The sequence below is a fragment of the Sorex fumeus genome, unplaced genomic scaffold, assembly GCF_029834395.1.
Source record: "Sorex fumeus unplaced genomic scaffold, SorFum_2.1 ptg000032l, whole genome shotgun sequence".
Classification (NCBI taxonomy): domain Eukaryota; kingdom Metazoa; phylum Chordata; class Mammalia; order Eulipotyphla; family Soricidae; genus Sorex; species Sorex fumeus.
The window spans coordinates 4,375,798-4,387,628 of record NW_026606089.1 but is presented as its reverse complement, the minus strand read 5'-3'; positions in this window follow the sequence as shown (position 1 = coordinate 4,387,628).

The following is an 11,831-nucleotide window of genomic DNA, read 5'->3' as shown; positions in this document are numbered from 1 at the left end:
GCCCAGTTAGGTCTCCAGTGTGAGACTTTGTTGTAAGTTAGCTTTTGTGTGTGTAGATGGAAATTCAGGGATCAAACCCAGAACCTCAGAAATGTGAGGCAAATATTTGACCACCGAGGCCTATTTCCAACCACAGTTAATGGTTTTGCTTTTGTTTCTATAGTGCGAAGAACAGAAACCAAAGTTTCATACACGCAGGCCAAGTTCTTTTGTCCTGAGCTACATATCCGGTCACAAGTAAGTTAGCTGTGAAGAATTGATCTTATGTAAACAATTAGAAAAGTAGACAAATAGATATAAATGTTCACATCAATGTCATCTTAGCAGTAAAACATTACAATTATAAAGTCTCAATAAACATTTTATAGTAATTGAAATTGATTATTTAAAAATCATACTTGTATAGAGACTAATATAAATGCATAATTGAAAGACTCCAAAGAAATGTACCTGCATTTTACTTGCATGTTTATTGTGGTTCTACTTTCTTCGTAATATAGTTATCCCATGAACAATACAAATTTGGACTTCTATATGATATTTTTCAATAATTGTATTTTGAAAATTTTTGGACATTGGTAGGGATGTGAAATAATTAAAGATGATCAATATATCCTAGAAATATAAAAAAATCTAAGGAAAAGTATGCCATGCATGTATAAAGTATATGCAGATAATTGATTTGGTTGGACCCCAGACTTTGTATAGGGGTTCAAGCACTTACCATGCACACTGTCAACCCAAATTAATGGCTGGCACCACCAGGAATGACCCTTGAGCACAGAGTCTGATGTCCCAAGCACCACATACTACGGCCCAAATACCCCACACAAATAGAAATATAAATTATCACTTACTACCTTAAAATACAAATGTATTATAAAGTCTATTATAAAATCCATAAAAGTTTTTAAATGTATCAAAATTTACAGATTGACAGGCCACACATAGTACTAATTGCAGACAATGGAATTAAATACTATTAGAAAACCAACTTCTTGGTCAAGAGCAGACTATCTATTAAATTTGGGGGTTTTCAAAAGTTATAGAGGAGTTAGCACCCTTAACGTCTATGTTACTCAAGAATCAGTTATATGTTTTTCTTTTCTTTTCTTCCTTGTATGTGTGGAGGGGAGTGCACCCAGATGTGCTCCAGGCTCACTTCAGACCCTGTATCCAGAGATCACCCCGAGCAAGCTCAGGGTTCTGGGAATTGAACTCAGGTTAGCTGCATACAAGGTAAACACCCTCTACATGCTGCACTAGCTCTTTGGCCTATATGTTTCTTTTAGAAAATGACATGTGAATAAAACATTCTTAATCATTAAAAATCATTTCTAATAAAACATTTACTTAAAAAGTTTGATGCAGGCAAATACTATTTTAATCCTAAAAGTAAATTTAAAAATCAGGATAATACTCGGTAAAGCATAGAAACATAGCAAAAAATAGATGGTATAGATCTTATTTGCAAATTGGAAACTGTAACACATTGTCCTTTTCCATTTCAAGGATGAGATGAATCCATAGAGTAGATTTGTTCACGAACAATGCTATATTCTCTCCTGGATGCGTATTTAAAAATACTTGCCAATGTGCCTGTTTCTCAACGTTTTGAGTACTATAGCCCTCTTTGCTATTGTGAGATCTTTCTCTTGTTGTATTTTTACTTTATGTTCCAATTTTTTTATTTTTAATTTTTAAATTTTTATTAGTGAGACACCATGAGGTACGGTTGTAGACATATGAATTTCTGTGCGTGGGTTTCATTTATACAATGATCAAATACCCATCCCTCCACCAGTGCCCATTTCCCACCACCAGGGATCCCAGTATGCCTCCCACCCCCCATCCCCTCATCCCATGCTGACTCTGTGGGAGGGCATTCCCCTTTGTTCTCTCTCTCCTTTTAGGTCTTGTGGTTTGCAAAAGAGGCATTGAGTGACAATCATGCTTGGTCTCTAGTCTGTGTTCAGCACTCTCTCCCATCCTGGGAGGATCCTCCCAAGACCCTTTATTTGGTGCTCCATTCTCGATCTGAGCTGCCTTTTCTGCTAGCGTCTGTGGTTGGTCTCCAAGCTATGAAGAAAAATTCCTGACACTAATCTCGGCCACTCTTGGGAGTTCGTCTCCTATTTTGTTATTTTATGTTCTCCGGGTGAATGCAATCTTGCTCTGTCTGCCCCTCTCTTTCTGACTCATTTCGCTTAACATGATACTGTCCATGCAGTACCACTTCTATGTAAATTTCATGCTCTTCCTGCCTGAAGATGTCTCTCTGGCTTCCTGAAAGAACAGGGAGGGGAGAGGCAAATTCCTGGTCCTAAGCAAACAGAGGCGGGGAAGAATTATCTAAAAAACATACCAAAAGAGGCATTGAGTGGCAATCATGTTCGGTCTAGAGTCTACTTTCAGCATGCATCTCCCATCCTGGGAGGATCCTCCCAACACCCTTTATTTGGTGCTCCATTCTCTATCTGAGCTGCCTTTTCTGCTAGCGTCTGTGGTTGGTCTCCAAGCTATGAAGAAAAATTCCTGACACTAATCTCGGCCACTCTTGGGAGTTCGTCTCCTATTTTGTTATTTTATGTTCTCCGGGTGAATGCAATCTTGCTCTGTCTGTCCCTCTCTTTCTGACTCATTTCGCTTAACATGATACTGTCCATGCAGTACCACTTCTATGTAAATTTCATGCTCTTCCTGCCTGAAGATGTCTCTCTGGCTTCCTGAAAGAACAGGGAGGGGAGAGGCAAATTCCTGGTCCTAAGCCAACAGAGGAGGGGAAGAATTATCTAAAAAACATACCAAAAGAGGCATTGAGTGGCAATCATGTTCGGTCTAGAGTCTACTTTCAGCATGCATCTCCCATCCTGGGAGGATCCTCCCAACACCCATTATTAGGTGATCCCTTTTCTATCAATAAAAAATAATAAAAAATTAAAAAAACACACAAAAACAATCAGTTTTGATTCACATGAAATATGGAAATTCTGAATTTCACGTGTAAGAGATTTTCCTTGGCTTCACTGAAAGGATTAAAAATTAAATTGCACCAAATAGCTTTGCAATGGCCCATCTCATGGTGATTCAATTAAAAAATAAATGAAGAAATTTTAAATCACTCATAAAGATTAAAAGTGCCATAACAAATACATGCACCTTGATTTGAAACAGATAACTCACATTTGAAAAGAGACAGAGAGAGAAGGACTAAAACAAAGTGAACAAAGCAAATGACTCCTTAGGAGGTCATATATATAGTAATCAAGGTGGGAGGAGGTGGTGCTGGAGCACACGAAAAGGTATTTATGATTCAAGGATTCACACCCAGAGATCTTATTGCAAAATTACGAAAATATATAAAACTATTTCACAATACCCACAACCATGTATGGTGAGACTCGAAATTTGATACCAATTATTTATTCACACAGATGTATTCATATGCCTATCATATGCACTAGGGAGATCAAGGGAAATCATTCTTAGCACTGACATTCTTGGAAACTGAAGTAGTAATCAGGTTTTTATGATTAAGTTGTTATGATTTCATAGGCAGTGTTTGTTTCCTGAACCAACCTTGAATGTCTTTAAAAGACCAAATACAGGAATATTAATTCATTTTTAATCTAATATATAATATGCTGAATTTACATGTTAAACAGAGATGGATGTCTTTTTCAATAGTCCTATTAGGGACACTGTCCTTGACTTGTTTTATTAGGAACTGAATGTGGTACCCTATAATGTCTAATCCCATCCCTAGTCCTCGCTACTCTACTTCTACCAATCAAAGCAAACTTCACTTTAGACCTAGTTGTCAGTAATCTCAACTAAACATGATAGTACAAAATAAGTCTGATCAAATACTTGTGTTATCCAGCAGTTGTGAAAGATGCTTACACAAGTGAACAGAATATTGAGAAAGAAACGAACACTCCAAATTGTCGTTGAAGAAGGCAAAGAATACATGTTGTAAGTGACCATATAAAAGAAAGAAACTTAAAGTCAATTCCTTGGGAAGTTCTGGTAGTCTTGCAACCATGTTGCCTATGGGGTAATCAGCTAGCTAAAAGTCTTCCTTCACTTGGATGTTCCTTGTTCACATCCCTGATATCGCTCTTTTCCTCCTCAGAACCCATTCCCAGTAAATCATGTGCTCACCAGATCTTGTTGTTTCAAGCTTTGTTTTCGCCAAATTTCAAGTCCTTCCTTTTGCACTTATTGTCTCTTTTCCCATCATTTCAGACTGTTCTGCCAGCATTTTTTCCTCAGTGAATACAACTTTCCTTCAAGGGAGTTGAAGCTTGTTCCTTTGGAGAGTTTACTGGGATCATTTTCCTCTAGCCATACCTGAAAGGTAGCAAAACACTTTTCAAGTTGTTCTGTTCCTAGCCAGTCAACTACCCTTTCCTGGGAAAATTTGTTGGCAGTTTAGTCTCAGGTCTGTCAGAAACTGCATCCGTGTTGCTCCATTTCCACCAAAGTAGTTACTGGTACCAAGCAGACTTAGTGAAATATATGTTCCTGTTAACCCACTTGCACTTGGGATCCATGTGAACACCTTCCACCTGGCTTTTATGAACCGTGGTCATCCAGTTTGCTTTTCTGGTGGCATTCTGGTTCTCACTATTCCTCTCCGCAGCTAAGTGATGTGAAAATACCATCTTTAGTAAATGGTATGATTGAAAGCTCCAGAAGGAATGCCAGCCCTTTCAGCTCTCTCGGTCTTATATGTAACCTGTTCTTTGGAACCTATCTTATTTTCGTATTTTTGTTTTGCTTATCATTTACGAAAAACATGTTAACGTAATTAAAAAACATCCACCAACTCTCCCATGCTGATCACCAGCTGTCCAGGTCCCTACCCTTCCCGATTTCCCTGCCATCCATCCATCACCCCATTAACTCTCCTAGGACCATCTCTTTCCGCCACCACCTTCCAGGCTCAAGGTCAAGCGGTACCGACCGCTTTGGGAGTGGTGACCTAGTGCGCATGTCTTAGTCCGGTACTTCCCGCAACAGCAGCCCCAACGACACTGATAACGTTGGTTCTTGGGTGAGCTGCAGTTAACAGCGATGTTTAGAGAAGGCTACAGGCACCCGGGACCATGGAAGACCACAGAGCAGCCCCTCGAGGTAATATAATTTGAGCTCCCCCCGACAGAAATGTCCAGATGTCGTTGCCTGAAAGCAGGCTTGACCACCGTGGGGAGTTTACAAATCCAAAGACTTACAGAGGCAATGGACCTCATTGTTGAAACTAGCTAGCAAAGGGTCACCGTGATAGCGACTCTGAATATTGTTGGGAATAAGGGAAATGGTGCAGCTAGGGGTGCTGAACAGAGGGCCCGAGGACATGGTGACTTATCTCTGCAGCTCCCAGGAGCTCATCTTCAGGCTTCATGCTGCAACTGTTCTCTTGGCTTGGTCCCTGTTAAGAGTCATCCTTGAATGTCTCTGAGGGCGCTGACCAATCCTCTGGAAGGTTCATTCCCCAGTCTATGTGGTCGCATCCCCCAGCCATCATTTATGGATAGACCACCCAAACCTTTTAGAGATGTGTCTCGAATTTGGTTATTTTCCAAAGGTGGCCATGAGGCATAGACACAGCCTCCATGAAAGAAATTTAACTTTTCTTCTGGTCACCTTAGACTCATTTGCCTTCTTTAGCCTATTCCAAATTTATTCTTTTAATCCAAACCCCCAGACCGTGTCATTTCTCCCATTTTTTTTTTTTGGAGGACACCAGGGATGGGGCATACTTGACTGTGCTCTGGTCTTACTCCTGGCTCTGCGCTCAAGTTTCACATCTGGTGGGTCTCTGGGAACCCTAAAGGATTGCAAGAATTGAACTGGGTCCTTCTTGCTTGCAGAGCAAATGCCCTGTCAGCTATACTCTTCCTCTGACCCCACCCCACTCTTCATCAGGCCCATGCAATTTCTCCTCTGATGGGCTTTAGAACCCTGTACCAAGTTTCTCTTTCTCAGAGTCTTGTCTATTCCCCCTTTGTCCTTTCTATAACTTCCCATTCTTTCCCATGCCATACTTCAACCCCCAGCCCCTCCCCAAAACAACCACATTTGACAGCATCTCAAACTTCAGAACTTTTATTAACAACCAATTAACTACGATGCATCTCTTCAATTTGTTAAAAATTTATTAGAATAAACCAACTGTGTATGGTATTTCTGTGTTTGTCTAAGGCAACCATCTGGTACCTCAAGTGGAACCTACCATTCCAGCTACTCACATTACGTAGCCATAGTAGAGAGAGATGTCCATCTCTTTTTCTCTCTCAATAAAGAACTGCACTTTCCCCAAAGAGGTGTGTTTGGCAGCATTCTCACGCTCCTGCTGAGCCTTCCTTTTCATAGCCTCACGCTCTGGTCTCTGCTCTTTGGTGATGGGCTTTGACACGACTGGCTCGGGAACATTGGGCTTTCTCCATGGGATCGGTTGGAAACGGAAGTCTTGAAGGAGAAACTGACTCTGACCTTTGGGTGGAGACTGGCGCTTGTTCACAGAGACAGGAGGAGCCTCCCTCCGGAGAGAAGTGCTAGCTGTTGTCTTGTAGGGAGCAGGTTTAGAAGCTGCATCCTGAGGAAAGGGCCGGCTAGTAGGGTTCAGCAAACCTGGTCGAGATGGGTTGGTTGAAATGGACTGAGCAGGTTTGGCAGGACCAGGCAAAAATGCAGTGGTTGGCCGGGAAGAATTGGCAGCAGTTGGCTGAGCTGCATTGGTAGAGCCGGGCTTGGCAGGGTGAGTTGCAGCAGGACGATGTGAGGCCACAGACTGTGGTCTCCGAGGAACAGGTCGAGCTTGAGGCCTCTCCATGGTCAGAAACGGCAAAGGTACCAATTTGACCTTCCCAGGAGGTGGCAGCTCAGACTGGGGTGGAGATAAGCGTTTTTCAGCAGGGCTACTTGGTTTCTGTGCTTTGACCTGAGTTTTCTCAAGGCCTTTTCCATCCCGGGTAGCACCTAGCCATGGCTTGACAGCTGAGGATGGCTTGACATCATTGGGGTTCTTGGAGCTAGCCAGGACCTGGGAGGAAGAGATTCCAGGTTTTGGATCACTCTTCTTCCCCAGAGCATGAAACACTTGCACAGACTCCAGCATGTGCATGCCTAGGCAGCTGCGGGGCTTTTTAAAGGCCTCTTGACAAAGCTCACGTTGACTTTTCTTGCGTTTCATCTTGCCAATGGTGGGCTTTTCTTCTGCCTTGACCTTGTTCCCTGGATGCTTACACTCCTTAGCTTTCTTAGAGTTTACTCGGGTGTTTTCTATCTTCTCCTGCCCGTGGCTCTTTGTCTTGCTGATCCTGCTGGATGCAGCTTTCTGTGGTTTGCTGTTAGTTTTGGCCGTGGTCACAGGACACCTATCACTGACTGCAGCATTACGAACAATCCCCGCTCCCTCTAGCAAGCATTCTTGGATTTTTGGCTGGATTTTGGCCTTGGGTTCTCCCTCAAGAGGTTCAGAAACCTCCTTTTTGTTCTTCCGTGTTGGATGGGAGGTCCCCTTAGCGCCACTTGAATTTTCATGCACCTGCTTCAGAGTGATGGTGTCAGTGGTGTTCATTACCTGCAGATCTTTGCATTGTTCTAGGTCGACTGGGATCTGGTAGGTCTTCAGAGATTTTGAGAGCCCCGTTTTCATCTTGTCAAAATTCTTAACTTTTTGTTCCTGAGTTGGAGTTGAGGTCAGCTCCTGGTTAGTTTGGGCTGCAGATATCATGGGAACTTCCCGAAGCTCAGGTGGTGGATTCCTCTCATGTCTTTGAATCCTGCTACTGCATGATGGGGGCATTTCTGAAATTTGTGTCAGACCCAATGTAGGACCTGAAGCTTGCGATGGCAGGGAAGTCTCCATCCCCAGGTAATTCATCACTAAAAAGGAACCAGGGAAGAAATCAGTCCCTGGGAAATGAGATATTCCCTCCACACTAGTAGTGGTGCAACAACAGTGCACCTACCAGCCATAGGCAAGGCATTGTTACTGGCTATTCTAAGGATAATGGACAAGGCCCTGTGCTACAAGTGGAGGTAAATGTTGCCGTTCTTACTGTTTGTCATGTGGTGCTGCTGTTTGTGGTTCTATTTGTATTTGAAAGAGTTTCAGTGTAAACTGCACTTAAAAATAAGAGACTTGGAACAGAAGGATAGTCCATTTGGTAAGGCACTGGCCCTGCGCACAGCTGACCTCAGTTTGATCTTTAGTATCACGTATGATCTCCTAAGCACCTTCAGGAGTGATCCCTAGCACAGACCCAGGAGTAATCCCTGAGCGGTACAGGCTATGACCCAGATTCAACCTGCTCCAAACTAAAGCTTTTAAAAAAAAAATAAAATAAAAATAGATATTTTTAAACCATTAAGTTCCATACAGAGCTTAGCATTGTAAAGCAGTCTAGTCTCAATGTATTTGATTTCTTGAAAAAATAATAGGACGTTCATGTCATGGAATAGGAGTATGAATGATATAATCTCGGTGTATTTCACTTAAATACCACCTGTCTATGGAGAGTTTTCCTCTATTTTGACCCCAATTTTTGAATTTTGTTTCCCTTCTCTTAGTTTTACTCACCTTGAAAACTCGATTCTGTGATGGGTTGAGCAGACAGAGAGAAGTCGATTCCAGAGGAGGAGGCTGGTGGTTGGTTATTTGGGGGCTGGACCCCCTTGAGAACCATAACCATTTCTCGCGATGAGTTGCTGTAAGTTTGGGAGGCAGAGCCCTTTTGCCCTCTGTATGTCATGGAGTCATCGAACTGCGGGCCGGAAAGGAGAGTTCCCAGAGTGCCTTGATGATAGTAATACACCTGGCTTCCTTCCTGGTAGGGAAGTGACAGGCTTTGACTCTGATGTGGAACCAGAGATGGTGTTCTCGCAACAAGACTGGCAGAAAGTGATGGGTACACAGACACCGTGTTGTTGGTATCTAGGATTTTCTCATAGCGAGCTGCCATAGATATGGAAGAGACAGCGGGGTCTTGGTCAAGGACAGTCACAGAAAAGTCTCCCATGGAAGACTTCTCTTCAGCACTTCCTGCAATACCCCATTCCAAAACACTCGGGTAGGAAGCAGCTGAGGTGGATATATGACTCTGGTGAAACACTCCAGACAGCATTGCTGTGCTGAAATGTTGGTAAAGATAGGCACTACCCATCAGTGGTTGGAAAGAGGTGCCAGAGGCTGAGGGCAGGAGCCAAGCAGAACTACCAGCTGGAGCAGATACTCTGGAGTAGTTGCAGACACTTCCTGTTCGGGAAGCTGCATTGTTCACCACGGGAAGGGAAAGCTGCAGAGTATGTGCAGTTCCCAATACAGATGGATTTTGAAAATTTTCTGTAAGGAACAAGAGGGTGATGAAAAAAATCTGTGAGACTAATAATCTCCTTCAACGCTGAGAGGAACAATCTGAACTTAAAATTTAAGCCATCGAGATGCTTCTAGTACCAACAGTCAACTGAGTTTCCAAAATTCCAACCACTTGGGGTGATTCAAAGCCTGGAACCTTTGGGCACTTTGTGTATTTGGTATCGTGCTCTCAAAGTAAACACAGAACTGTAGAAGAACCAGGTGATCGTGTCTGTACCTGGATTTCTTGCTTACAGATAGTTTCTCCTTAGCTTGCTCTCCTATTGACTCCTATGCTATTTCCTAGAATGGAAGCTTTTCCAAACTAGGAAGTCTAAGAGAATGGGAAACATTCTCTGGACAAGAAGAAACCTGAGGCCCAGAGATGGCAAAGAGATTTCCTATATTCCAATAATTTTTATTGGGCGGGGCGTGGGGTGGTGTAGAGTGTGGACCAACAACTGACAGTGATCTTGGGTTCTTCTTGGCTCTGCACTCTGGAGTGACCCCTTAGAACATTTGCGAGAGTGTATGCCGTGACAGAGATTCAACTGGATTGGCTGTGTACAAGGCAAGTGCCTTATCCCCTCCAGTACTGTCTCTCTCTGTCCCTTATGAATTTCCAGGTTACACAACCTAAAGCATGTGGACTTTTGGCCAGGACCCTGCATGATCAATACAAGGCCAGAAACCGGAAGGAAGATACCTTACGTTAAGATAGGCATTTGTGGTCTTTGCAACTATTACCATTCTAATCATCAGGTTTCCATTTGACTTGTGCCATGAGTACCTGTTACTTACGGTTCACATACGACTTAATCTTGTTGATGCATTGAAGGTTACCCTCATTTTTGATCCACTTCAAAAATGACTGCTTGAGTCTTTCCCAAGAAATGTTTTTGGAAGGAAAACTTTATTGAAACTCTGTGTCTTAAGTTGTTTATCTACAATGTAGTTACTAATAATTCTAAGAATAATAATGCATACATGAATATAATTTTTCTATTTCATATTATTTACATAGGAGGAAGGGTAAAGAAAACATCATGAAAAATATGTATCGCAGAACTGAAAATGAAGTATATATATATATATTAACGAAATCTGGGCTCTGCAGCAAGCAGCATAGTACAGTAAGTTACGGAGAGCAGATCCAAGAGTCGGCCTTGAATAACAGTGGATGTGGTCCCAAATAAAACCAAATAAAACAGTACAATAAGGTTATTAATAAATCGTTCCACATATGTAATATGAAGAGAGTATTCTATTTTAGAAAAAAACTGCTAGCCAAAAAATGGAATAGAAGGTGATTTTTGAGTGCACACTTTACCAGTCCATTAAAGAGAAAGGATTTATCAGTAATTACATAACAAAAAGAAAATAGGAATAAACGTGATTGTATTTCATAGACAAGAATGGTTTTAAATGAGGAAAATACAGAAAGAAACTTCGAAAGTACAAAAAAAATTATTCTCATGAGTACCTTTAAATATTAACCAGCAAACAACACGTGTTAAACATAGCAGAGGTTTTCACTTGATCACACAAGAAACAGAAAAGACCATTTAAAAAGTGATCACAAAATATTGCAAATTTACTTTCAACCCCTAGATTAGAATTAGCTTTATCAACCAGGAAAAAGGTTCTTCTCAATGTTTAATTAATGAGCACCAAAATCCAACAAAATATCTTTAATATATTTAAACTCATAATTCACAAATATGACAAATATGACAAAAACGTGTAATTAGACATGTGAGACTTGGTTTTTCTATTTCCTCTTAGGATCTAAAAACAGAAGTTGACTATTATCAAAATACTCTCAGGTTAGGAAGAAAAAAATCACATGAAATAATATTTGTAAAGATGAAAAGCAGCTTTAACCTGGAACCTACTTACCACACAAATGAATCAAATCTCCTGATTCAAGTTAGAATATACCATTTTTTTTATTTTAACAGGCAGCGCGTACATGTACTTAAAAACCAGAACGTAATAAAAACATTGAAGATTCTGTTTCTTCCACCGCCCTAGATAAGCACTATTAGCTATTTATGGGAAGCATCATTTCTGAAGCGTGTATATACTCCAAACTGTTAAGAACCAAGTACCGTGTTCTAAGAGATAATCAGGAAAAAAAGCCAGCAAGGATGGCTTTCTGATAAACTGCTTTTCCTACTGGAACCCTATTCAAGGCATAGTATACTTTCTAGTCCTGGCATTTATTGAAGTAAATTGCTTTGACTTGCTCTCAGTGTATTTAGATGAGCATATTTAATATATATTCTTTCTTTTTTGATTTTAAACCTTTGGTTCTCTTCAACATTCTGTCCAAACGTTTTCCCCTTCCTTGATAATCGACGCCCCTATTCTTTCTTTCTTTCTTTCTTCTCTCTATCTTTCTATCTTTCTTTCTTTCGTTCGTTCTTTCTTTCCTATTTATTTCTCCCTCATATCGTCTTGGTTT